We start from the raw sequence: 26,889 nt of genomic DNA, 5'->3' as shown, positions 1-26,889 counted from the left end.
CTGGAGTTCACAGACAGGATCTTGGCTCACTGCAACCTCTGCTTCCCGGATTTAAGCAATTCTGCCTCAGCCTCCAGAGTAGCTGGCATTACAGGCACCTGTCACCATGCCCAGATAATTTTTGTATTTTTAGGAGACATAGGGTTTCACCATGTTGGCCAGGATGGTCTTGAACTCCTGACCTCAACTGATCCCCCTGCCTCGGCCTCCCAAAGTGCTTGGATTACAGGCGTGAGCCACTGCACCTGGCCCCCCAACACATGAACTTTAAGGGACACATTCAAACCGTAGTATTCTCTCCTTGGCCCCCAGAATTTTATGTCCTTCTCATGGGCAAAACACATTCATTCTATCTAAATAGCCCTGAAAGTCTGAATTTGTTCCAGAATCAACTCAAATGCCCAAATTCTAGAGTCTCACCTAAATCAAATATGAGGGAGACTCAAGGCACAGTTCATAATGAGACAAATTCCTCTCCACCTCTGCACCTGTGAAATTAACAAGAGCCAGTCGGGACAACATTTTTTTAAAAAAAGAAGCTGTGCATGGTTGCACATGCCTGCAGTCTGAGCTACACGGGAGGCTGAGGTACAAGGATCGCTTGAGCCCAGGAGGTCAAGACTACGGTGAACCGTGTGAACATGCCACTGCACTCCAGCCTGGGTGACAGAGAGAGAGAGACCCTGTTTCAAAAACACCTCCCCAAAACTAACAAGTTATATGCTTCCAAAATACAATGGTGGGACAGGGATAGGATAAACATTCACACGTACCAAAAAGGAGAAATAGGCAAGAAGAAAAGGGTAACTGGTCCCAAGTAAATCCAAAACTCAACAGGGAAAACAACATTACGCCTTAAAGCTAGAGAATAGTCTTCTTTGATTTTATGTCAAAGAAGGGCACACTGGGGAAGAGACTGGGCCCCCAAGGCCTCAGGCAGCCCTGCCCTAACAGCTTTGCTGGACTCAGTCCACCCAGCAGCTCTCACAGTTGGAGTCTCATGCCTGCAACTCTCTCAGTCCAGTGTTGCACACTGGTAGCTCTACAGTTCTGGAGTCTTGGTGATAGCCACATTTCCATGGCTCCACTAGGCATTACCCTTGTGGGGGCTCTCTGCAGTGGCTGTGCCCCTAAAACAAGTCTCTGCCTGAGCCCGCAAGCTGTTCATGACATTCTCTGAAATCTAGATGGAAGCCACCATGGCCCCATAGCTCTTGCATTATATGCGCCTGCAGATTAGCACCATGCGGATGCCGCCAAAGTTTATAGTTTATACTTTCTAGAGAAGTAGATCGAGCCACACCTGGGACCACGTGAGCCATGGCTTGGGTAGCCAAGGAATGCTGTGCCAGAATGCAGGGAGCAGAGTTCCGAGGCAGCTCTGGATAGTGAATGCTGAGGTCCCATGGTGACTATTTGGAAACCTTGCTGTCTTAGTCGATTTTGTGTTGCCATAACAATGCCTGAGACTGAGTAATTAAGAAAAGAGATTTATTCAGCTCATGGTTCTGCAAAATGAAAAGTTCAAGGGCATGGCCCTGGCTTCTGGCAAGAGCTTCTGTGCTGTGTCCTAACATGCAGAGAAGGTCAAAGGGGAAGTGGATGCATGTGAAGAGTTATAACCTAGGGACATCCTAGCTTTATAACAACCCACTCTCTTAGGAACTAATCCATTCCCTTGAGAACAATCCAGTTTCATGAGAGTGACAACTCACTACTGTGAGGTCAGTACCAAGCCATTCATGAGAGATCTGCCCACATGACCCAAACACTTCCTACCAGACACTACCTCCCAACACTGCTCTATTGAGAATCAAATTTCAACATGACTTTTCATGGGTATAGACTCTAATCATATCCAAACCATAGTATTCTGCTGTTAACCTCCAAAACTCATGTCCTTTCACATACAAAATACAGTCATTCAATCTCAATAGTCCCAAGAGTCTTAACTTGTTGATATGGTTTGGGTCTGTGTCCCCACCAAATCTCATGTTGAATTGCAGTCCCCAATATTGGAGGTTGGGCCTGGTGGGAGGTGATTGGCTCACGGGAGTAAAGTTCTCCTGAATGGTTTAGCACTGTCTCCTTGGCGCTACTCTCGTGATAGTGAGTTCTTATGACATATGGTTGTTTAAAGAGTGCAGGACCTCCTCCCTCTGTCTCTCTCTTGCTCCTACTCTGTCCAGGTGATGTGTGTGCTTCCCCTTTGCCTTCTGCCATGATTGTAAGTTTCCTGAGGCCTCCCAGAACCCGAGCAGATGCCAGCATCATGCTTCCTATACAGCCTGCAGAACTGGGAGCAAATTAAACCTCTTTTCTTTATCAATTAGCCAGTCTCCAGTATTTCTTCATAGCAATGTGAGAATGGACTAATATACTTGTTTCAGCATCAACTCAAAAGTCCAAAGTCCAAAATTACATCTGAAACTCAAGGCACATTCTTTCCAGGTATGAGCTTATAAACTCTAAAACAAGTTGTTTACTTCTAATATACAATGGTTGCACAGGCATTGGGTAAAATTACCATTCAAACATAGGGTCTTGCTCTTTCACCCAGGCTGGACTGCTGTGGTGAGTTCTTGGCTCACTGCAATTTCTGCCACCTGGGTACAAGTGATCCTCATACCTCAGCCTCCCAAGTAGCTGGGACCACAGGCCATGCCACCACACCCAACTAATTTTTGTCTTTTTTTGTAGAGATAGAGTTTCGCCGTGTTGCCCACAGTGGTCTCAAACTCCTGCACTCAAGTGATCCTACCACCTTGGCCTCTCAGAGTGCCTGGATTATAGGCATGAGCCACACCAAGCCCTGGCCAGCAGACTTTAAATCTTAAACCTCCAGAATAATCTCCTTTGGATTGATGTTTTGCATCCTGGGCACACTGGTGCCAGGAGTGGGTTCCCAATGCCTCAGGCATCCCTTTCCCCATGGCTTTGCTGGACATAGCCCAGATGACTGTGCTCACAGGTTGGAATCAAATGCCTGAAGCTTAGCCAGGCTGAGGTCACATGCCACCAGTGATTCTAGCATTTTGGGGTCCTTGCGGTGGCCCTGCCCTTGTAGCTCCACTAGGCATTGTCCTAGTGAAGACTCTTTGCAGAAGACTCCTGTGCTCTGGCCTCACATTTCTGCTTGACGTTGCCTTAGTAGAGGCTGTCTGTGGTGGCTCTCCCCCATGGCGGGTTTCTATCTAGGCTCCCAGGCTTTCTTTTTTCCTTTTTTTTTTTTTTTTTTTTGACAAAGGGTTTCACTCTGTCACCCAGGCTGGAGTGCAGTGGTGTGATCACAGCTCACTGCAGCTTTGACCTCTGAGGCTCAATCGATCTTCCAGCCTCAGCCTCCTAAATAGCTAGGACTATAGGCATGCACCACTGCACCTGGTTAATTTTGTTTGTTTGTTTGTTTTGTTTTGTTTTGTTGAGATGAGGTCTTGCCATTTTGCCCAGGCTGCTCTTGAACTCCTGAACTCAAGTGATCCACCCACCTCAGCCTCCACATGAGTCACTGTGCTGGGCCTGCTCCCAGGCTTTTGATATATCATCTGAAATCTAGGTGGAAGCTGCTATGCCCACCACTCTTGAATTCCACATGCATGCACAATAGTACCGTGTGGACATGGATGCCACCAAGACCCACAGCTGGCACTCTGCAGAGCAGTGGTCCAAGCTGTACCTGGGGCTATTGGGCCATGGCTGCCCTGGCCAGAGCAGCTAGGAGAAGCATCTTGAGGTGGCTCAGGGCAGTGGTATTCCACCATTCTGTCCTCCTAGGCCTCTGGGTCTGTGATAGGAGGAATGGCCTTAGACCTTTGTAATACTTTCAGGGCCTTTTTTCCATTGTTCTGTTAGTACCTGGTTCCCTTCTATCAGAATTAATTTCTTTAGCAAAAGGTCTCTTGGCTGCACCCTTAGATTCCTCTTCTGAAAATGTTCTTTCATTCTCTACCACATGGCCAGGCTGCAAATTTTCTAAATTTTAATGCTCTGCTTCTTACACATTTCACCTTTAGGTCACTCCTTTGCTGTGTGTAAGCTGTCAAAGTAACCACATTGTGTCTTGAGCATTTTGCTGCTTAGAAATTTCTTCTGCCTAGGCCAGGCACAGTGGCTCATGCCTGTAATCCCAGCACTTTGGGAGGTCAAGATGGGCAGATCACCTGAGGTCAAGAGTTCAAGACTAGCCTGGCCAACATGGTGAAACTCCATCTTTAAAAAGGAAAAAAAAAAAAAAAAAGAAATTTCTTCTGCCAGATGCCCTGGGTTATCACTTATAAGTTTGGTCTTCCATAAAGCCCTAAGGCATGGACGTGATGCAGCCAAGTTCTTTGCTATGGCGTAACATGGGTGACCTTTGTTCTACTTTCCAAATACACACTACTTTCCTTCATCAGAATGGCCTTTACAGTGCATGTTTCTATCAGCATTTTGGTCATAACCATCTAACCAATCTCTGAGAAGTTCCAAACGTTCCCTCATCTTTTTGTCTTTTTCTGAGCCCTCATCAAAATTACTCTTAATGCCCTGTTCACAGCAATTTAGGTGTTTTCTAGCCTATTTCTTCAAACTCTTCCAACTTCTGCCCATTACCCAGTTCCAAAGCTGCTTCTACATTTTTTTTTTTTTTTTTTTTTTTGAGACGGAGTCTCGCTGTGTCACCCAGGCTGGAGTGCAGTGGCGCGATCTCGGCTCACTGCAAGCTCCGCCTCCCGGGTTTACGCCATTCTCCTGCCTCAGCCTCCGAGTAGCTGGGACTACAGGCGCCCGCCACCACGCCCGGCTAGTTTTTTGTATTTTTAGTAGAGACGGGGTTTCACCATGTTAGCCAGGATGGTCTCGATCTGCTGACTTCGTGATCCACCCGCCTCGGCCTCCCAAAGTACTGGGATTACAGGCTTGAGCCACCGCGCCCGGCCTTGCTTCTACATTTTTATGTATCTTTCCGGATGACCCCACTCCTTGGTACAAATTGTCTGTCTTAGATCATTTTGTGTTGTTATAACAGAATACCTGAGACTGGGAGACTGGGTCATTTATAAAGAAAAGGTTTATTTACCTCACTGTTCTGTAGGCTGGGACATTCAAGGGCATGCCTGCAGCCTGCCGGGGGTTGTAGCTTTCATGCTACATTATAACATGACTGAGAAGGTCAAAGGGCAAGTGGACACATGCAAAGAGGCAAAACCCACAGGATCTCTTGGCTTTAAAACAATCCACTATCATGGGAACTCATCTATTTCTGCAGGAACTAATCTCGTCTTGCGAGAGTGAGAACCTGCTTCCATGAGATCAGCTCATGGGGGATCCTCCCCCCAGTGATCCAAATACCTCCCACTAAGCCTCACCTCCCAACACGACCCCCCTGGGGATCAAATTTCAACATAAGTTTAAGTGGGGACAAACTCAGATCATGTCCAAACCATAGCACTTGTCCTCAAGGCCCTAGCCTGCTTAGACAGTCTCTGAAATGTCTTCAGGGTTTTCCTCCCATTGTCTTGATGTATAGGCCTGGTTGCCTTCTGTCTGTACTAACTTTTTTAGCAAATGATTGCTTGGTGTTTTTCTCCTACGGACACCTTTTCAGTCTACATGGCTAGCCTTCAGATTTCCCAAATCTTTCTGCTCTGCTTTCTTTTTCATTACAAATTCCATCTTTTAGTCATTTCTCTCCTCTCACGTTTTACTACATGTGCTTTAAAGTTGCAATACAGCTCCTTCAATGTTTTGCTTAGAAATTTCTTTTACCAGATATCCTACTTCATCACTCTTAAGTTCTGTCTTCCACAAATTCCTAAGACACTGACGCAATCCTGCCAAGTTCTCTGCGGTAGATAACAAGAATGGCTTTTACTCCAGTTTCCAATACCTTGTTCCTCATTTCCATCTGACACCTCATCAGAATGGTCTTTGCTGTCTGTAACTGTCTATATTTCTACCAATATTCTGATTAGGACCACTTCTGTAATCCCTGAGAAGCTTTAGGCTCTTCTTAAAGTTCTTTCTTCATCTGAGCCCTTGCCAGAATTGCCCTTAATACTCCATTCATGGCAGACTTTTCTCTCCTGATCCTCCAAATTCTTCCACCTTCTACCCCCTTCCAGTTCAAAAACCACTTCCACATTTTCAGGTATGTGTTATGGCATCAGACGACTTCATGGTGTCAATTTTCTGTCTTAGTCAGTTTTATGCTATTATCATAGAATATCACAGACTGGGTAATACGCATTGAACAGAAATTAATTTGGCTTATGGTTCTGGAGGCTGGGAACCCCATGATTGAGGGGCTGCATCTGGTGAGGGCCCTCTTGCTGCATCATAACACGGCAGGAGCCATCACATGGGTGTCAGAGAGAATGAGAGAGGACAAACTGACTTTTGTAACAAACCCAGTCTCATGATAATGAGTTCAGTCCTGCAATAATCACATTATCACCTTTCTTTTTCTTTTTTTCTTTTTTTTTTTTAAGAGACAAGGTCTCACTCTGTCACCAGCTTGGAGTACAGTAGCATGATCACAGCTCACCTCAGCCCCAACCTCCTGGGCTCAAGTGATCCCCTTGCTTAGGCTCCAGAGTAGCTGGAACTATAGGCACACACCACCACACCTGGCTAATTTTTTACTTTTGATAGAGATGGGGTCTTGCTATGTTGTCCAGGCTGGTCTTGAACTTCTGGGCTCAAGCGATCCTCCCACCTGAGCCTCCCAAAGTGCTGGGTTTACAAGCATGAGCCACCATACCCAGCCACATTATCACCTCTTAAAGACCCTGGCTCTCAACACTGTTACACTGGGGATTAAGTCTTTAACACATGGATTCTGGGGGACACATTCAAACTGTAGTTATATGTAGGATTATACTTTATTTAGCCCAATGTACCCAAAATATCATTTCAACAAGTTGTCAATATAATAAAGTTAGTAATGTGCTATTTTACATTCATTCCTAAGTCTTTGGAAACTGATGTATATTTTATACTTATAGATGGCCACGTTTCCCAGTAAGCAATGGCCCCTGGGTTAACTAGTTGGATAAACATAACCAGCTGGATAGCCCAGGTCTAGAACAATGATAGTATTTCAGCAGTGGAAATCAGATCCTAGCAGATAAAGAAGGGCTCTAGAAAGTGACTCCAGCCTTGAGGAGGTTGTGTTTGCTGGACTGGCTGATCATATGGTATCACCCAGAGAGGCTGAGAATTTCTGAAGCTGACTTGGGAGTCACAGTCATAAAGTCTGTGGTCAGCCTAGTCTTGTTCCAAAGTCATGGCCACTTGGATATGTTGCAGTCCAGCATTGTCATTTTGGATTTCATGATGTCAGAGGTCTTTCAAGGTCTGAGGGAAGTTTGCAGAGGTGAAGGGAAACCCTTTTGTTCACTTCTATTGATTGTTATAGCTATTGACAGCACACAGAGTGCTTGCTCACATGACTGTCTACTTTTTGTTTGTCTTTGTTTTTTTCACATGAAAGTTTTTAGTTTATTAATCTTCTCATGAGAAATCCACAATGGCCACAGATAACACCATTGCAGCACCTTTACTCCTTCAGCTTTTTGCCAGCACCAACACTGGCCTTTGCAGTCCCCCTGAATTTCCTCATTCTGTTCTTGCATTCCTCTCGCTGCTTTCTTGAGGTCTTTTTCTTCTCATACAGGCCATGTCTTGCAAGTCTATGTTTGGGTTCATTTTTCTTTGCATAATCCGGGGAATCATAAATCATGCCAAAGCCAGCTGTCTTGCCACCATCAAAATGAGTTTTGAATCCAAATACAAAGATGACATCCGGTGTGGTCTTGTACATTTTGGCTAGTTTTTCCCAAATTTCTGTCTTAGGCAACTGTTGCCTTCCGGGGATGAAGGATATCAATGACCATTTGTTTCCTCTGAAGTTGTCAGCTGGTCATGAACTTTCTAGTGCCAATAGTTATGTACCGTTCATGATGGTGGTCTATCCTCAGACAGCCAGGGAGGAAAAGCATGACTGTCTACTTTCTAGCCTCCTATTGTGCATTGGAGGAGAGTAGACAAGGGCTGGGAGCCGAGAACAAGGCTAGCAGTAACTGAAGGTAGACGGCGTAGGTCTGGGACCACCCTCTGAAATGGTTATGGGGGCCATCCAGGCCATATAAATGCTGAAGCAGGTTTAGTAAAAGTGACATTGGAGTGTGGTGGGGTCCCAGTGCATCCTATCTAAAGGCAGCAGTTGCTTCAGCTCCCACCAGTCATTGATATATACAAAGCATGACTTGGTGGTGTCAGATCTTCATTTTTTTTTTCTTTGAAGAGAAATCAGAAATCCAGATTTTTGTGTGAAACCTGTATTTTGTAATCATGATAAACTATAAATAATATTTACCATTTTAACCATTCATAAGTGTACAGCTCAGTGACATTAAATGCATTTGCAATGTTGTGTAAATATTACCACTATTTATACCCAAAACTTTTTCGTCATCGTCAATAAAAACTCAGCACTCATTAAGCAATAACTCCTCCTTTGTCCCCCCCACCCCCACATCCCCTGGTTACCTCTATTCTACTTTCTGCTCCTATACATTTGCCTAGTCTAGGATCCTCGTAAAAGTGGAATCATACTTGTCCTTCTGTATCTGGCTTGTGAAATCTGTCTTTTAAATACTGGTAACTAATGCATTTCATTTTTTAAAAATGTATTTTATGTCTTAAAACTGCATCAGATTAAATTGCCAGTTTGAAGGTCAGGCATGGTGGCATATGTCTGTAATTCCAGCACTTTGGGAGGCTGAGGCAGGAGGACTGCTTGAGCCCAGGAGTTTGAGACCAACCTGGGCAACATAGTGAGACCCCATCTCCACAAAAAATATGAAATTAGCTGGGCTTGGTGGAGCTCACCTGCAGTCCTAGCTACTCAGGAGGCTGAGGTGGGAGGATTGCTTTAGCTCAGGAGATTGAGGCTGCAGTGGGCTGCGATTATGCCACTGCACTCCAATCTGAACTACAGTGCAAGACCCATCTCAAAAAAAAAAAAAGAAAAGAAGTAGCAGCCAGTTTGAGACTTCTGGGAAAGGTTGCATGGAACTGAATTTCAGTTCTGCTTTCTCCTTCCTCTAAAAACTCTCACCAAACATGTGGGCAGGTGGAAACAATGTCAGAGGCTAGTGTCTCAGCTTGGGGGATTAGCCCAGAACTTCCAAAAGTGGTTGGTGATTTGCCTCATCCATGGGGCTAAATGAAAATACAGACGTCTGGGGCCCCACACAGACTTTCTTAACCAAACTATCTAGGAGAGGGGCCCAGCATCGGTATTCTATTTTTTTTTTTTTTTTTTTTGAGACGGAGTCTCGCTCTGTCGCCCAGGCTGGAGTGCAGTGGCGCGATCTCGGCTCACTGCAAGCTCCGCCTCCTGGGTTCACGCCATTCTCCTGCCTCAGCCTCCCAGTAGCTGGGACTACAGGCGCCCACAACCGCGCCCGGCTAATTTTTTGTATTTTTAGTAGAGATGGGGTTTCACCGTGGTCTCGATCTCCTGACCTTGTGATCCGCCCGCCTCGGCCTCCCAAAGTGCTGGGATTACAGGCGTGAGCCACCGCGCCCGGCCTATTTTATTTTATTATTTTTATTTTTTTGAGATAGAGTCTCACTCTGCCGCCAAGGCTGGAGTGCAGTGAGGCAATCTCGGCTCACTGCAACCTCCACTTCCCAAGTTCAAGTGATTCTCATGCCTCAACTTCCTGAGTCACTGGGATTACAGGTGCCCACCACCACATCTGGCTAATTTTTGTAGTTTTAGTAGAGATAGGGTTTCACTGTGTTGGCCAGGCTGGTCTCGAACTCGTGACCTCAGGTGATCTGCCCGTCTCAGCATCCCAAAGTGCTGGGATTGCACGCGTGAGCCACCACACCCAGCCAGCATTATATATCTTCAACTGGCCTCCCAAATGAGGCTCATGATCAGAAACTTTTTGAAACCACCAGGAGGAAAGAGCAGCATGCATGGGAAGAGACTGCCTGCTTGGAGCCATATTCTTCTCAGGGCTGATTTTTTTTTCTTTTTCTTTTTTTGTAGAGATGAGGTCTTGCTTCGTTGCCTAGGCTGGTCTCGAACTCCTGGCCTCAAGTGATTCTCCCACCTTGGCTTCCCACAGTGCTGGGATTACAGGTGTGAGCCACTGCACCCAGCTGGTTAGGATCGATTTATGATATGTTTGCTGTATGTTGGGTTCAGTGGGAAGTAGTGGGAGCTTGGGCCACTCACCCTTCAGACTGAGGGCAGAGGCTGGGCTGGGGCTTATGATTTTGATTCACCTAAGGTACTGAAAAAGTTCCTGAAGACCTTAGGGTTGGGGAGTTGAGGAGCCCTAATGGGATATGAGCTGAAACCATGCATATGCTCCACATCCTTTGGGTTCTTTGACATTCAATCCAGTGCACTGGAAGAAGCTCAGATTGGCCTGGCCTGGCTTCTGCCTTGGCTTTTTATTTTTATTTTTCTCTATAACCTAATCTTGAAAATGATTTTTCTTTAGAAAAGTGATTTTTCTTTAGAGACAGAGTCTTGCTCTGTTGCTCAGGCTGGAATGCAGTGGCACAATCTCAGCTCACTGCAGCCTCGAACTCCTGGGCTTAAGTGATCCTTGCCTCAGCATACAGAGTAGCTGGAACTACAGGTGTGTGCCACCATGCCTGGCTAGTTATTTTATTTTTTGTAGAATCTGGGTCTCACTATTTTGCACAGGCTAGTCTTGAACTCCTGGCCTCTAGCAATCCTCCTGCCTCTGCCTCCCACAGGGCTGGGATTATAGGCATGAGCTATCACTCAGGGCATGCCTTGGCTTTGTTGCCTTGCCAGGCATTGTTACAGTTGCTTGTTAATTTCACGGACTTAAGTCTAAGTCTTCGGTTTCCAATTTCCAGACCTCCGCTCCCTGCCTTTTCCTATTTAACCTGTCTCTTGTTACCTCCCAGCCTTGGCTCTGCTCTGACCACCCTGGCTCCATACTGTCTCCTTGGGATATACTCTTTGGGTCTAAGACTTAGGCAGTGGAGAGGAATGTCAGCAAGATGGTGGACTAGAAAGCTCCAGGCCCTCATTTTCCCACAGAAATGTTAACTAGGAAGTGGCTAAAATAACTTCTTTTGAGAAGCTATGGAAGTCAAAGATCTACAGCAACCAAGCCCACCCAACCAAGAAAAAGACACATTCAAAGCCATAGGAAATTTCATGACTTTTAAACTCACCTTTGCCCCATTTCCTCCCCCATGCTGTGCATCCAGTCCCCAGTTCTCCTCTGCAAAATGAATACATGGAATTTGCAACATTTTAACCTGCTTTAACTCAACTTCATTTTTATACACTGACAATGTACAACACCCCTCCCAAAAAATTAAGAAACAATTCAATTTACAATAGCATTAAAAAATAAAATACTTAGGAACAAACCAAGGATATAAAAGTCAAGTGTATTGGAAACTACAAAATGTTGGTGAAAGAAATTAAATAAGATATAAATAAATGGAAAGACTGCCTGTGTTTATGGATTGGAAGACTTCATGTTAAGATGTCAAAGCTACCTAAAGCGATATATAGATTTAATGTAATCCCTGTCAAAATCCCAGTAATGGTTTTCATAGAAATAGAAAAATCCTTACCCTAAAATTCATATGGAATTTCGGGGAACCCTGAATAGCCACAACAAACTCAAAAAAGAAGAACAGCATCGGAGATCTCACACTTTCTGATTTCAGAACTTACTACAAAGCTACAGTAATGAAGACAATGTTGTATTTGGCATAAAGACAGGTATATAGACCAATGAAATAGAGAGTCCAGATATCAACCCTTGGGTATATGGTCAAATGATTTTCAACAAGGGTGTCAAGACCATTCAATGAGGAGAAGACAGCCTTTTCAATAAGGGGTGCTGGGAAAACTGGATAACCATATGAAATTAGACCCTTGCGTTGTCAGAGACGTTGGAACAAGAGCGACTCTATCTTGAATAGGGGCTGGGTAAAATGAGGCTGACACCTGCTGGGCTGCATTCCCAGGAGGTTAGGCATTCTAAGTTACAGGGTGAGATAGGAGGTTGGCACAAGGTACGGGTCACAAAGACCTTGCTGATAAAAGGATGCAGTAAGGAGGCCAGCCAAAACCACGAAAGCGAAAACGGTGATGAAACTGACCTCTGGTCATCCTCACTGCTCATTATACACTAATTATAATGCATTAGCCTGTTAAAAGACACTCCCACCAGCACCATGACAGTTTACAAATGCTGTAGCAAATCAGGAAGTTACCCTATGTGGCCTAAAAAGGAAAGAAACCCTTAGTTCCTGGACTTGCCCACCCCTTTCCCAGAAAATTCATGAATAATCCACATCTTGTTTAGCATATAATCAAGAAGTAACAATAAATATAAGCAGCTGAGCAGTCCATGCCACTGCTCTGCCTATGGAGTAGCCATTCTTTATTCCTTTACTTTCTTAATAAACTTGCTTTCACTTTATGGACTTCCCCCAAATTCTTCCTTGTGTAAGATCCAAGAAACCTCTATTGAGATCTGTATTGGAACCCCTTTCCAGTAACATCATTATACTATATACAAAAATTAACTCAAAAGTGGATCAAAGACTTAAACATAAAAGCTAAAACCATAAGACTCTTAGATGGAAACAGGGGAAATGCTTTACAATGTTAGTTCTGGCAAAGATTACTTGGATCTGATACCAAAAGCAGAGGTACTAAAAGAAAAGAAAACATTAAACTACATCAATGTCAAATGTTGATGCATCAAAAGATGCTATTAACAGACTAAAAAAGTCACCCATATTTGGGAGAAAATATTTGCAAATCATATATCTGATAAGGAATTAATTTCTAGAATGTATAAAGAACTCTTACAACTCAATCGCAAAAAAAACAAACAATCCAATTTAAAAATGAGCTAACAAATGTACAAATGGTCATAGCACCTAAAAAGATGCTCGACATTAGGGAAATACAAATCAAAACCACTGTCAGATACCATTTCACACCTATTTAGGATGGCTTTTATTTAAAAACAAAAGTGTTGGTAAGGATGTGAAGACATTGGAACTCTTTTGCACTGCTGGTGGGAATGTAAAATGGTGCAGCTGCTATGAAAACAACATGGAAGCACCTCAAAAAAATTAAAAATAAAGTTACCGTGTGATCCAGCAATTCCACTTCTAGGTAAAAAAATTGAAAGCAGGAACTTGAACAGATATTTGTATACTCATGTTTATAGCAGCATTATTCACAATAGGTAAAACATGGAACCAACCCAAGTGTCTGTGCTTCCAGATGAATAAATAAAATGTGGTGTATGTGTGTTTGTATGTATATCTAGGTACAATGAAATATATACATATATGATGTTATATGCAGTGAAATGTATAAAAACTTGTGGCCAACCAGCTGTGAATTGGGGGTTCCCATGATTCCTCTTCAGGTTTAATTTGCTATAACAGCTCACAGAACTCAGGAAAACACTTTACTCACATTTCCTAGTTTATTATACACTTTACTCACATTTCCTCGTTTATCATAAAGGATACAACTCATGAACAGCCAAATGGAAGAGACGCATAGGGCAGGAAATGGGGATGGGGGTTGTGGAGCTTCCAAGCCCTATGCTTCCACCCTCTCAGCACCTGGATGTGCTCACCAACCAGAAGCTCTCTGAAACTCTATTGTTCCAGAGATTTTATCCAGCACAGTCTCTAGCCCCCTCCCCTCCCCTCCCCTCCCTGGAGTGGGCAGGGGGATGGGATTGTACATTTCCAAGTTCTAATCCATGATCTTTCTGGTGACCAGCCCCCTCCTGAGGCTACCTAGGAGCGCTACCTATGTTGCCTCATTAGCATAAACTCCCTGGAGTGGGTAAAGGGATGGAGCTGTACATTTCCAAGTTCTAATCTCTGGTCTTTCTGGTGATCAGCCCCCTCCTGAGGCTATCTAGGAGCGCTCCCTACGTCACCTCATTAGCATAAACATTGCTGTCTTGGAAAGGGGCCCCTTAGGAAATGATGAGATATTCCTATCACTCAGGAAATTCCAAGAATTTTTGTAGCTCTATACCAAGAACAGAGGACAAAGACCAAATAATATTTTTATTACACCACAGTTACCTGGAGTAGTCAAATTAATAGAAACAGAAGGTAGAATGGTGATTGTCAGAAGCTGAGTGAAGGAGAGAATGGGGAGTTACTGTTTAATGGGTACAGAGTTTCAGACTGGGAAGATGAAAAAAATTCTGGAAATGGATGGAGGTGATGGTTGCACAATAATATGAACGTACTTAGCGCTGCTGAACTATACAGTTAAAAATTGCTTAAAAATCAACAATTGTGTATATTTAACCACCACCATGTGAACAAAAGATACTTTGCTTTTGAGGTGTTCCCTTCTAGCTGGAATCCCTGCTCCCCTGCTGCCATTATCCACACCAGCCTTTATGCTCTGAAGAATGCATTCCCAAGCCTGTGTACTTGCTGGCTCTGTTCCACCACTGGCCTTTGTTTTCTGGTGGTTTGTCTATTTCTCCTTCTTCCTTATCCTTCCTCTTGTCCACCTCCCCTCCATTTCCACATCTTCTTCCTACTAAGTGGGAAACTTCCCAGAGGGCCAGGCATGGGCCGATGATAGGGACAGGAGGCAGAGAAATTCCAGGCAGAAAAGGGTGGGGTCCCTGGCGAGGGCCCCACCCTCAAGCCTGAAATCGCAGCCCAAAGTGAGACTTTACATCCCGGTTTTCCTGCTGGAATGTTGCCTCTTCCAAAACCACCCCTGGCCAACCCCCATCCTGTACCCTTAAAACCCTCAGGCTCCACTGACAGAGAGCAGAGAAGGAGAGAAGAAGTAGTCAGACATCAGAGAGAAGCAGCTTTACTTTAGAGGGATGGCTGGACAGCAGGACTTCAGAGAAGAGTCCAGCCGGGGACAGCCAGACCTCAGGGGAAGAACACCTTCCCACTCCATCTGCTTTCCAGCTCCCCTTCCCACTGAGAGCCACTTCTATCGGCAATAAAATCCTCTGCATTTACTATCCTTCAATTCATGTGTGCCATCTGATTTTTTCCTGGATGCCAGGCAAGAGCTCAGGATACACAAAGCTGTCACACTGGCTCTCTGCCCTCATGAAAAGGCAGAGGGTCCACTGAGCTGTTAAACACTTAAGCTAAAGGAGCGCAGTGTAACAAACACGCTCTGGAGCTTCGGGGGTCACAGGTACTCCCCCTAGATGCTGCCGCAGGACCCGCATGGAGTTTTTCTCCTGCTGGTGCCCAAAAGCGACCACTCCAGCTCCTGTACCCGCTTGCCTGGGTGCTCCCGCTCCCTCTAGGGGTTGAGAGCTGAGGGCTAAGTGAGGCACCCCTGTCATGAAGCCCACAAAGGGGTCAAGGAAAATTTCCTGTTTCATGACACATCTGTCCTGTGTCTCAGAGCAAGGCCCTGGGCATAACAGCTGCTTGCAGATGGATGGGCAAATGAACAGGTTTTCACTTCCTGAAAGAAATTAAGATGACCAATCAGTTAACTGAGAGTTCAGGTGGTTGGAGAAGATTCTCATGCCTGGGTTGTCTTCTTGATGTGACTTGTTCTTATTCCTTATGTGGAAAAAGCTACTGAATCCGTACTGTGTGCCTTGGACTGTGCCAGGCCGAGGGTATTAAGAATACTGTGGCTAGATCTGCTGTGTACCCTTTGACAAGTCTCATAACTTTCATAGGTTTGGGCTTCTTTGGTAAAATAGCATTCATACTTGCTACTGCAGAAGCTACAGGAAAGGATTAAATGAGACAATATGTGGATAGCATTTAGGTAATAGTTTCTCAGATAAGAAGTGCTAAGTGAGATCAGCTGTGATGGCACATGCCTGTAATCTCAGCACTGTGGGAGGCCAAGAGGGAGGATTGCTTAAGTCTAGGAGTTCAAGACCAACCTGGGCAACATAGTAAGATCCCTGTCTCTACTTAAAAAAAAAAAATACTAAATAAAGAACAGATGTTCTCAGTACCATCATCAGTAAAGGTAATCACCTCTGTCTTCTGTTGGCTCTGGATCTAGAAAGAGAGGCCAATACTGAAGCCTCTCCTAATATTACCGGACATTGCCCCAGTGTGGGTGCACTGTGGACAAGCAGGGCAGCTTCCTTAAGGTGAAGGTTGAGCTGATTCTTAATGAGTGAAGTGACCAGGAATTGGTACACAGGGGAGGCTGGGCCATTCCAGGAAGTATCCCAGTAGTATCCTGGTGGGGACTTGTCCCTTTTGAGAGCTACTTAAACTAAAAGCAATATGGGTGCAGGAAATTGGTGTAATATTCCCCGAGTGCGGTGATGAAGACTTTGGAGACTCTGGGGTGACGGAGATACTCACTGGGTCAACCCCTATGCCTGTGCACGAGACTTTAGTCTCACAAACCTAAGACTGAAGGAAGCGGGCGGGGATGAGGCGGGCGGGGGATGCCCAGGCTTATCAGGTGTTCACAGCTATTTTCCATCTCCTGGTTCTTGATCTTTTTCCAACAATGCTGTTAACAGGATGTCCTTCCCTTGACTTGAACTCCCCCCAAGCCTCAACATCAAACAGCCCTGTGTGGATTGCAGGATGTAGGTTGGAGTGCTATCAAGGATGATTAAAACAACAATAACAACAACCATAGGATTAAGGTGATATCTGGTGTTTCCTCTTCTTTCTTTCTTGACCTCCTGACTTCTACCTAGCACCATTCCCAAGTTAACCCAGTGGAATATCTCCCCTCCCTGGATTCTACAGAGCTAAGGGCCTTTTTCTTTAGTGAATCATTCATAGATGGGAGGGCACTCTGTAAGCTCTGGTGGCCCAGCCAGACAATTCTACTTTCTGACTTGATTACAGGCATCTTTCCTTTTTCATGCTGTGCAAAAACTTGAGCTCAGCCTCTCATCCCAACACAATTCAAGACGCAGCCTTGACCCAGCATGAGGGCAGATAACAGCAGCACCATCTGTGTTTGTAGAAGCGTGAGATAGGAGGTGAGGATAGATCTTACTTCCTTCCCAACTTCTTTGGGTTCAGCCTTGTGTCCGGAGCCTCAGGAGGGAGCAGTGTTTGCTTTGGCTCCCCTCTGATTGCTTCTCCAGAGAGGAGTTGAACACAAGTCCTTTTCAGTTTCAGGAGGCTGCTTTTGATTGCATAGCCTTGCCGGCTCCCAAAGAGAGGGACACAGAAGCTGGAGCAAGCTTGAGGGCTGTTTTTCTCCTTTTATTCGTCTTCTCTCCCCTGGAAATTCCTGATTTCTGAACACAATGACTGGGTTGACATGGCTGGGTCTCCTTTGGTGGCTCTAGAGGTAGCTGTATGCAAGTCTATTTGCTGTGTCCATCTACTGGAAAACACAGTTGGTGAGCAGGCATGAGGCATCCATGGGTTTTTTTGTTTTGTTTTTTGAAACAGTGTCTCACTCTGTCGCCTGGGCTGGAGTGCAGGGCATGATCACGGCTCACTGTAGCCTCAGCCTCCCCAGGCTCAGGTGATCCTCCCACCTCACCTCAGCCTTTCCAGTGGCTGGGACTACAGGCTCATGCCACCACGCTGGGCCAATTTTTGTATTTTTTTGTAGAGATGGAGTTTTGCCACGTTGCCCAGGCTGGTCTTGAACTTCTAGGCTCAAGTGATCTGCCCTCCTCTGTCTCCCAAAGTGCTGGGATTACAGACGTGATCCACCACCCTGATGAGGCATCCATGTTAAAGCATGGTTCATTCTCAGGGCTGTTTGTTTGGGGTAGTAGCTGCCTTTTGAGCAATCCAGGCCTCCTTAGACTTTTATCCCGGGCTTCCTGTTGGGTGCTGGATAGGTTTGTGGAGACACCCATTTGAGCACACCCAGGGATTCATTCCTTCTCTGCTGAGAAGCTAGACAGGAACATACCTCTCTCCCACCATTTCTGCCTAGGACACGTAGGGGAAGCCAGCAGCTGAGAATTCTCTTGATTTTCTTCCTCAGCATGGTGGAGATCAATTGCTTCTAAAGTGTGATCCATGGAGTCTCTAGCACCAGAACCACCTGGGTGTTCATCCAAAATGCAAATTCAGGGACTCATGCCTATAATCCCAGCCCTTTGGGAGGCCAAGGCAGGAGGATTGCTTGAGTCCAGGAGTTGGAAACCAGCCTGGGCAACATGGAAAAACCCCATCTTTATAAAAAATACAAAAAATTAGCCAGGCATGGTGGTGCATGCCTGTAGTACTAGCTACCCGGGAGACTGAGGTGGCAGGATCACCTGAGCCCAGGAGGTGGAGGTTGCAGTGAGCCAAGATCATGCCGCCTCACTTCAGCCTGAGGGACAGAGTGAGACCCTGTCTCGAGAAAAAATAAAATTAAAAAAATGATAATAAAAAGCAAATTCCTGGGCACCAGAGCAGACCCAAGGAATTAGCTCCTCTGGGTTGGGACCCAGGAATATGTATTTTTGATTCTCCTTCCAGGGATTCTGATGCCCACTGAAGTTTGAACACTCCTGGTATAGAAGCCATGGAAGCTGGACCCAGCAGCCATATTTGGGGCCTCCAGCAGGACACCTCTCCTCTTTGGGTATCGGCTTTGTTTTCTACAGCAAGAATGCCTGCCTCGCAGGGTTGCCATGAAAGCTAATGAGGCAACGTCTATGTGAAACAGCTCCTGGAACCAAGTAACCCCTCTGTAAACATTTACTGAATCCACATCTATGTTTTCCCTCTCTACCAAACTCATGTTCTACGACATTCTAGTGTTAAAAAAGGTAAACTGAGATGCAATTAATTGTTTTTTAAAGAGTTTATTTAAGCAAACAGTGATTCATGAATTGGCTGGCTCCAAACCAGAAGTGTTTCTGGATCACCTTGAGTCTCAGACCATGTCTTCTGGGGATATGATGCTGCTTGGTGCTTTTTTGAGACTCAGTAAGATTCCATGGGAAGAGAGCAGGGCTGGGAATGGAACCTCAGAAGTCTCGATGTTGATGATTAGCTCTGTGACTTCAAGTTGCTTCCACTCAGTTATGAAGTGGAGAAGACAGTTTGGCCCTGACAGGACTCTGTTTCCTCGTCTGGACTTTGGGCATCCTGCTCTTGATCTCACTGGGTGGTTTTGAGGCTCTGGTAATAGCCTCAAATGTTGGATGTGTAGGTGCCTTGAAAATGGTGAAATATTTTGCCAGTGTTGACTTTTAGTGCCCTTTCTTGAACTTAAAAAAAAAAAAAAGGCTGGATGTGGTGGTTCCCACCTGCAATCCTGGCATTTAGGGAGGTTGAGGTGGGAAAATCACCTGATGCCGGGAGTTTAAGGCCAGCCCTTTGCAACATAGTGAGACTCCATCTCTACAAAAGCAGTTAAAAAGTTGGTTGGGTGTGGTGGCACGTGCCTGTAGTTCTAGCTACTTGGGAGCTAGAAGGAATCACTTGCGCCCAGGAGTTTGACGTTACAGTGAGCGGTAATTGCAGCACTGCACTCTAGCCTGGGCAGCAGTGTGAGACCTCATCTAAAAAATTAAAAAATACTCTGGACTTGCCCTTTGACACTAGAATAAAAAGAGCTTCTCTAGACACACATCGTGTCCTGCCTGGATTAGGGGCCATGCCCTCCATGTAGAGGGCTCAGCACTCCTGCCTTTACACCAGCTCATGGTTCAGGATAAGCTCCATCATCCTTACTGTAGGAACCTCTCTCAGAGCTTCTCAGTTCCAAAGCATTCCTCTCATTGGCAAAGAAAGGAAGCTGCACTTGCTGATTTGATCCTCTTGAGCTGAGCTGTTTGGCAGCTCCAGGAATCCTGTGGCGCATTCTGGTTCTTTTTGATTCCAGGAAACTGACAGCTTGCTAGAGAAGGGCCTTTTGCCAAAGAGTGGCAAGATGCAACGTTTGAGTCTATAGGTGCCTAGGATGGTTCTTCTCTTCAGTGTAGGAAAATGGCTATGGTGGCATAGCACAGAACTGATTCGTCCCCACCCTCAGGAGATAGGCCTGGGAGTGAGAAGCTTTATCCTAAGGGCACGGTGGTCCTGGCCCTACCAAGTTTTCTCACAGCCCCTCACAGTTAGCAAGTGGCAGTGATCAATGGTAACAAATGGGGATCCGTAGGGCTTGGAGAGCCCTGGTAAAGATGTTAGAACCCTTAGGAAGATGTTGCGGTTTCCCTTCGACATGTTTTTCTCTCCAGAATTCCTCTCTCTCTCCTTACAGAGGAAGGTTCCTCATTGTCTTCCCTCTAGGTATGGCTTCCCCTGCATTCTCATGCTACCTCACCAAAAGCCATGTCCTTTATTGGTGTGCCCCCATCCTGGACCAGATCTCTGTCCCTTGCAAATAACCCACACAATCACCTGGTCATCCCATCTTTGTCTCTGTTCTACAACAAGTTCTTTGAATTCTGCTCGTCCTGAATTGCACCCCCTCCAGCCAGCTTCCCTATGTCTTTCCAGTTGACAGCAAGCAGTGTGACAAATGAAAGCCAGTAAGGAAGGCTGTCCTCCCCTTGGCCTGTCATTTTTTGTTTTTTGTTTTTTTTGAAGACAATGCACCATAGCCTTTATTTTATTTATTGAACAAATATTATTGAGCATCTACTCTGTGCCAAACAACGAACATTTTCACAACTGGGGATGCAGCAATGAATGAGAAAGGGAAGGTCCCTGCTGGCAATAGCCCTCTGTTCTTGTAGAGTTCAGGTTGAAGGGAAGAGAGATTAGACTATAAGCCAGTCACAGCAGAGTGGCTAATGGTGCAAATGTCAGCCCAAGTAGGAGGGCAGGTGACTTTAGAGCAGGATATTAGGAGATGTTTTTAGGTAAGCAGGTCCCTGAGTAACTCCCTAAATAACAGGGCCACATCTAATGGTGCTGCAATCTCTCTCTTTCTCTCTCTCAGATGTTATAGATGTGAGTGACTAATAGTTTTCTTGGTGTAAGCTTTAGATTTCTTTTTCTTTCCAGCTGTCTGTCTGGGATCCTGAGGCAGGATTAGTTAACTTATGAAGTTGGCTTCTTCGGAAAAAGCTACATGGGTCCCATCCTATCTATTTCTTTAAGTGCAAGCTCCAGAGGAACTGGGTTTTGCCCATGGCAGTCCATGAAGCAGCAACTCTTCCAGGGCCTGCCAGCAAGTAATTGGCAGGGTTTCACCCCTGAAAAAAATCAGAATAGGAGAGCTATTACCAGAAAGTCCATTCAGATTTAGAAGGAAACATGGGAGGATTAGAAACATTGATCGTCACGTGAGCACCCCTTTTAGGAATGACAACACGTTGCCTTGCAGACAAAGGAGACAATTATTCTCCTTCGGGCTGTTTTATCTGTGAAAGGTCAGGGAGTGGCACGTTTGAGTTGGGGGGATAGGAGGAGGGTTAGTGTTGAAGGAATGCACAAGACCGTAGAATCCTTCTGTTGGCTGTTGATTGCTGGTGTCTGGGACAGAGTTGGTGGGCAGTCAGTGCCAAAGCATTTGAATGGCGCTTTGCACATCGCCTACTTCAAATGTGAAAACTTTGGAGTAAGATTTGCATGATGTGATCTGATGTGATCTCAGCTGGCCGGGTGGTTTGAAAGACACCCACTCATTTTTCCTCCTTCCTAGCTGAGTCATGGGGAAGTTCTGTGACCACTGGCTGTCAGCACAGTCAGCTAGAGGGACGTTAGTGTATTGTAGCAACAGTGATTTGTTCTGCCACTGAAAGAAAAGGCAGTGGATTCTTCACTTCTCCACCCAAAGGAGACCTAGGCTGGCCCTTTGTGGAGTTCACCATGAGGACAACTCCAAGGGGAACACCCAGCCCTTAAAAGGGGGAGTGTGTGTGCCAGGAAGCTTCTGAGTTGATGATGATGGAAAGCAAGCATAAATACTGGGCTTAGCTAAAAAAATAAAATAAGGCCTTTGTCAGTGTTCCTTTTTTTTTCTTTAATCAGAAAACTTTCCTTGTAAAACTCATTTCTTCCCCTAAACTTAGCAACTTCTCTGTTTACAGCCTAGGGTATCTCTGCTCTTCAGCTAACTTGCACCCTCAACCAAGATGAGGAGGAAACCCAACACCAAAGCAGTAGGTCAAGATCAAGGTATATTACATTATAAATCGGGTGAGAGTGAGCTCCTTATCTTGCATCTTTCTCCTCCCTTCTGAGTAGGGTGCTTAGTATGCAGCAGGTGCTCAATAAATACTGAGTGTAAGTCTGAGGGTGAGAAGTTGATTGGTTTGCATTCCAATCCCCTCCATGCCTAATCTTGGGGCACCCCAAACGGGAGGTCTTCACTATGTAGGGGCTTCCTTGGGTCGTTTCATCTAGCATCTACTTGCTTTGGGTGGTTAAACTCCTACAATGCAGCAAACTGCTACTGTACCCAACTTGTTTACTGCAGAGCAGCCTGGAACGACTTGAGTGAGGTTTGAGCTGCAGAGTTCTAAGAGTCATTTCTTCATTCAGAAAATATTTCCTGAGTGCCGTCTCTGTTCTTGTGTCAGACGTGGTATGGGGAAGGGTCACATGAGCAAATGTGAGTCAATGTCCCTGTCCTCAAGGTACTAACAGTCTAGTTTGGGAGACAACACACTACACAGAAAGAAACAAAACTAAGCATGACGTAAGAACAAGAAACTCATCAAGTGTAACTGTGGCAAAGAAACCAAACTGTAGCTGGAGACACCTCTCACCCTTGCTTCCTCCAACAGCTACATATTTGGGGACATTTGAACTACAGAATGGAGCATATGATACTGGAGGGAGTGTTGGGTGTTTGAGGGCAGTCACTCTTCTGTGGCATTCACTTGTCCGTTGAGGGCTTTGGCATCAGATAGCCAAGGGTTTGAATCTCAGTTTTGCCAGGAGAAGCTGTTTTGACCTCGGGCAAATTACAGGGGCTTTCTCATCTGCAAAAACCAAATCAGAGGCCAGGTGCGGTGGCCCATGCCTGTAATCCTAGCACTTTGGGAGGCCCAGGCGGGTGAATTGCTTGAGCCCAAGAGTTTGACACCAGCCTGGGCAACATGGTGAATCCCCGTCTCTACTAAAAATACAAAAAAAAATTAGCCAGGCGTGGTGGCACACGTCTGTGGCCGCAGCTACTTGGGAGGCTGAGGTGAGAGGATTCCCTGAACCCGGGAAGTAGAGACTTCAGTGAGCTGAGAGCGTACCACTGTACCAGCCTGGGCAACAGAATGAGACCTTGTCTCAAAAAAAAAACAAAACAAAACACCCCAAACCAGAGATGATGGTGCCAACTTCAGGGGGTAGTTGTGAGGGCATAGATGAAATATCATGTTAAAAAAACCCTTTAGCATGCTGTCTAGCACATAGCAGACACTCAGTACATATTCCCCTCCTTCCTCCTGGTTTGAATAACATTTAAGACCAGCACCTTTACCTAATGGATGAGAGTACAAACTAGTACAGATGGCCAGAGCTGGAAGTTCAGCCTCATCGCTTACTGTTATGTGACCTTGGGCAAGCTACTTAAATGCCAGTTTCCTCCACTTTAATATAGAGATTAAGGGAGCACTCCTTCTATTCTATGGAGTGAAGTGTTGCCCCCCAAAGGAAAAAATTAACAATTAAAAAATAAAATGATTCAAAGAGTATATATATTTATAGAGTGCTTTGAGCACAGTGTATCAGCTCTCATCACTATTATTATCTTCCCTAGGGATCAATGATTGTAGGCTATCCTAATTTCAGTAGCTGCTGCTTCCTGCATTTCCCTAACCTCTTTCCTCAAAAGAACTGAGGGAATCCAGGAGTCAAGGCGGGAAAAGCTACCAGCATAACCACAGCTTTCAGGACAAACCCTGTGACTGGGGTGGGAGCTCTAAGGAAATCTGGAGTTGGACAGCTGTGACCCTACTCCCGAAGTTCTCAGAGATCTTAGCTTAGCCTTTAAATCCATAAACTCTCTTCATGAGTGATTTTCCACCAACTCAATGAGGTTGTTTAGATTGTCTTTGTCTCTGAAGGCCTGCCACCTCCTTAATCCCGAGTTGACCTTTTCAAAAGAAGTCTTGGATTTGGAGATTTCACAAATAACAGTCATATGAGCAGTCTTTGCCTAGACATTATCGGTTACCGTGGCATTTTCCTTGGAGCCGCCTGGCATTCCTGGGTGCTGGGGGCTCATTCTCATGATTAAGCTCAAGCTGTGGGTTCTTAGTTTTGCAGTGTCTCACAGCCCCAGCAGCCACCTTGGACTCTCCTTGCTTCTTTTTGGGGCATCCATAGACTCAATCCCAAGACCCCGTGCCAAACCTCAACCACATGTCCCAAGGTAGCTTGCCTGGCAGAGTGCCTTCACTGTAGCCTGGTCTCTTCCACTTGGGATCTTGGAGTCCTTGTTTATGCTCCATGTTGCTAGATCAGTTATTCACTAGCAGGTATAAACAAACATCTAAATGATGCTGGCCAAGGGGTAGAGAGCAGTATTTATAGCGACAGAATTATGGACTGGAGTGTGCTGACTTGCCTAAATAGTACCAGCTTTGTGGTCTGCACACAGCACTATGTGGGGATGGGCAATGAGTGTGGAAGTCACTTCCACATAATTCCTCAGGTGGACATCGTCCTGGGAGATGGAGCTTGTGTTAGTCCGTTTTGGATTGCTATAAACGAATATCTGAGGCTGGGTGATATATAAAGAAAAGAGGTTTAATTGGCTCACGGTTCTGCAGGCTGTACAGGAAGCACAGTGCCAGCATCTGCTTGGCTTCTGGCAGGGCCTCAGGAAGCTTCCAGTCATGGTGAAAGGCAATGGTGGAGCTAGGGTGTCACATGGCAAGAGCAGGAGCAAGAGAGAGTGAAGGGGAAGATGCCACACAGGTTTAAACAGCCAGATCTTAGGAGAACTCTTTATCACAAGGCAAGCACCAAGGGAATGGCACTAACTCATTCATGAGAAATCTGCCCCCATGACCCAATCACCTCCCACCAGGCCCCACCTCCAACACTGGAGATTACAATTCAACATGAGATTTCTTTTTCTTTTTTCTTTTTTTGAGATGGATTCTTGCTCTGTTGCCCAGGCTGGAGTGCAGTGGCACATCTTGGCTTACTGCAATCTCTGCCTCCTGGGTTCAAGTGATTCTCCTGCCTCAGCCTCTTGAGTAGCTGGGATTACAGGTGCACACCACCATGCCCAGCTAAGTTTTGTATTTTTAGTAGAGATGGGATTTCACCAGGCTGGCCAGGCTGGTCTCAAACTCCTGATCTCAAGTGATCCACCCACCTTGGCCTCCCAAAGTGCTGGGATTATAGGCATGACCCACCGCACCCAGCCTCAACATGAGCTTTAGAGGGGACAATATCCAAACCCATCATGCCCCTTTACATAGTAACACTTTCTCACAAGGTGTCTGTGCAGCTGAAGTTTTCCTCAGCTGTCCTACTCTGTGAACTTAACTTCAGATTAATCTTTAGGCCATAAAATCATTGCTAGTGTGCAGAGAGGTATGTAGATATACACATTTACCTAATCACTGTATCATGTAAAACATCCTTTGGTGAGGACAACATCATACTGAATGCTTTAAAATTGCTCATTTGGGTTAATGAGCTTACAGTAATCCGATGTGTGGAAGTCTAGATTGAACACCAATGTATCTTTTGTGAGGCTCTTATTTTAAAAGGATCCTCAACCATGCTTCTTAAAGTAGCAAACTTTCTCTGAGAACCTTGTCTAGACTTAAATTTCCAACCACATCTTTCCACAGTTCTGGGCTCACATGACAAATATGCAGTGGCAATGGTGCTTTCCTGACATGCCAGTTAACTGTGGCTCATTCTTTCAACACCCATGTATTAAGTAAGCACCAGACTAGCAAGTTTCAGAAAAATGGCTGACAACCCAAAGATTAGAGGAAGTTAGGGCAAGGCAATCACACGTAGTGAGGATTGTCAAGGAAAGCTCTGTAAGAGAATTCACATGGTGATGGGCTCTGAAAGATTAAAAAGGGAATAACTTGGGATAAAGGTATAGATAGACAAGATGATGGAAAGGTTGGAATCATGACTTGTTCAATCTGGCTGGAATATAGGGGATTTATAGGGATACAGGAGAGAAGGGACAGGAAAGGAAGGTTGAAACTAGCAAAGACAGCTGTATTAGTCTGTTTTCATGCTGTGATAAAGAACTGCTTGAGACCAGGTAATTTATAAAGAAAAGAGGTTTAATTGATTCACTGTTCCAAATGGCTAGGGAGGCCTCAGGAAACTTACAATCATGGTGGAAAGGGAAACAGGCACATCTTACATGGTGGTAGGCAAGAGAGCAAGAGAGAGAGCATGTGAAGGAGGAACTGTCAAACATTTCTATAACCATCAGGTCTTGTAAGAACTTACTACCATGAGAATACCATGGGAGAAACTGCCCCCGTGATCCAATCACCTCCCACCAGGCCCCTCCCTTGGCACATGGGGATTACAATTCGAGATAAATTTAGGTGGGGACACAGAGCCAAACCAAATCAATGGCCAAGAACAGTGGCTGAGGGGTTTGCACCTGCTTCCTTCCTCTGAGAGGACTGACACCTTGAAGGTCTTTGAGCAGGGACGGTGGGGTCAATGCAATGCCGAGGACCATGATCTGAGTACATTGTGCAGGTTGGGCAAGAAGAGATCACAGTTGCCTGGGAGAAAGGCAGAAAGGGCCGAAGCAGGACAGGGCAGATTCAAGGAGAACTTTGCAGAAGGGTTTGGGAGGATCTGAGATGAAGTGCATATAAGAGGGCAGAGTCAAAGATGACTAAGATAATTGAGGAAGGACACGCAGATGGAGCCAGAGAAGGAAGTGAAGCAGAACCAGGGTAGGATGATGGTTTGTATGACTTCCCCAAATAAACCAAGTGCATCTTGGGAGTCCCAGTGGCCTCTGCTGACTGTCACCTTGCTGTGTGAGAG

General features: G+C 45.4%; 1 protein-coding gene and 1 pseudogene across 1 annotated transcript in view; one reads left to right on the top strand and one right to left on the bottom strand.

Annotated features, from left to right (window-relative positions):
* The window catches only part of LOC105495765 (FLVCR choline and putative heme transporter 2), a 71,098-nt gene that overhangs the window by 10,803 nt on the left and 33,406 nt on the right, over window positions 1-26,889 (top strand). The gene's annotated exons all lie outside the window — the stretch shown is intronic.
* LOC139364138 (small ribosomal subunit protein eS24 pseudogene) lies at window positions 7,538-7,979 on the bottom strand (annotated as a pseudogene).

This window comes from Macaca nemestrina, chromosome 7 (genome assembly GCF_043159975.1).
Source record: "Macaca nemestrina isolate mMacNem1 chromosome 7, mMacNem.hap1, whole genome shotgun sequence".
NCBI lineage: Eukaryota > Metazoa > Chordata > Mammalia > Primates > Cercopithecidae > Macaca > Macaca nemestrina.
This window is presented reverse-complemented; position numbering and strand designations above follow the sequence as displayed.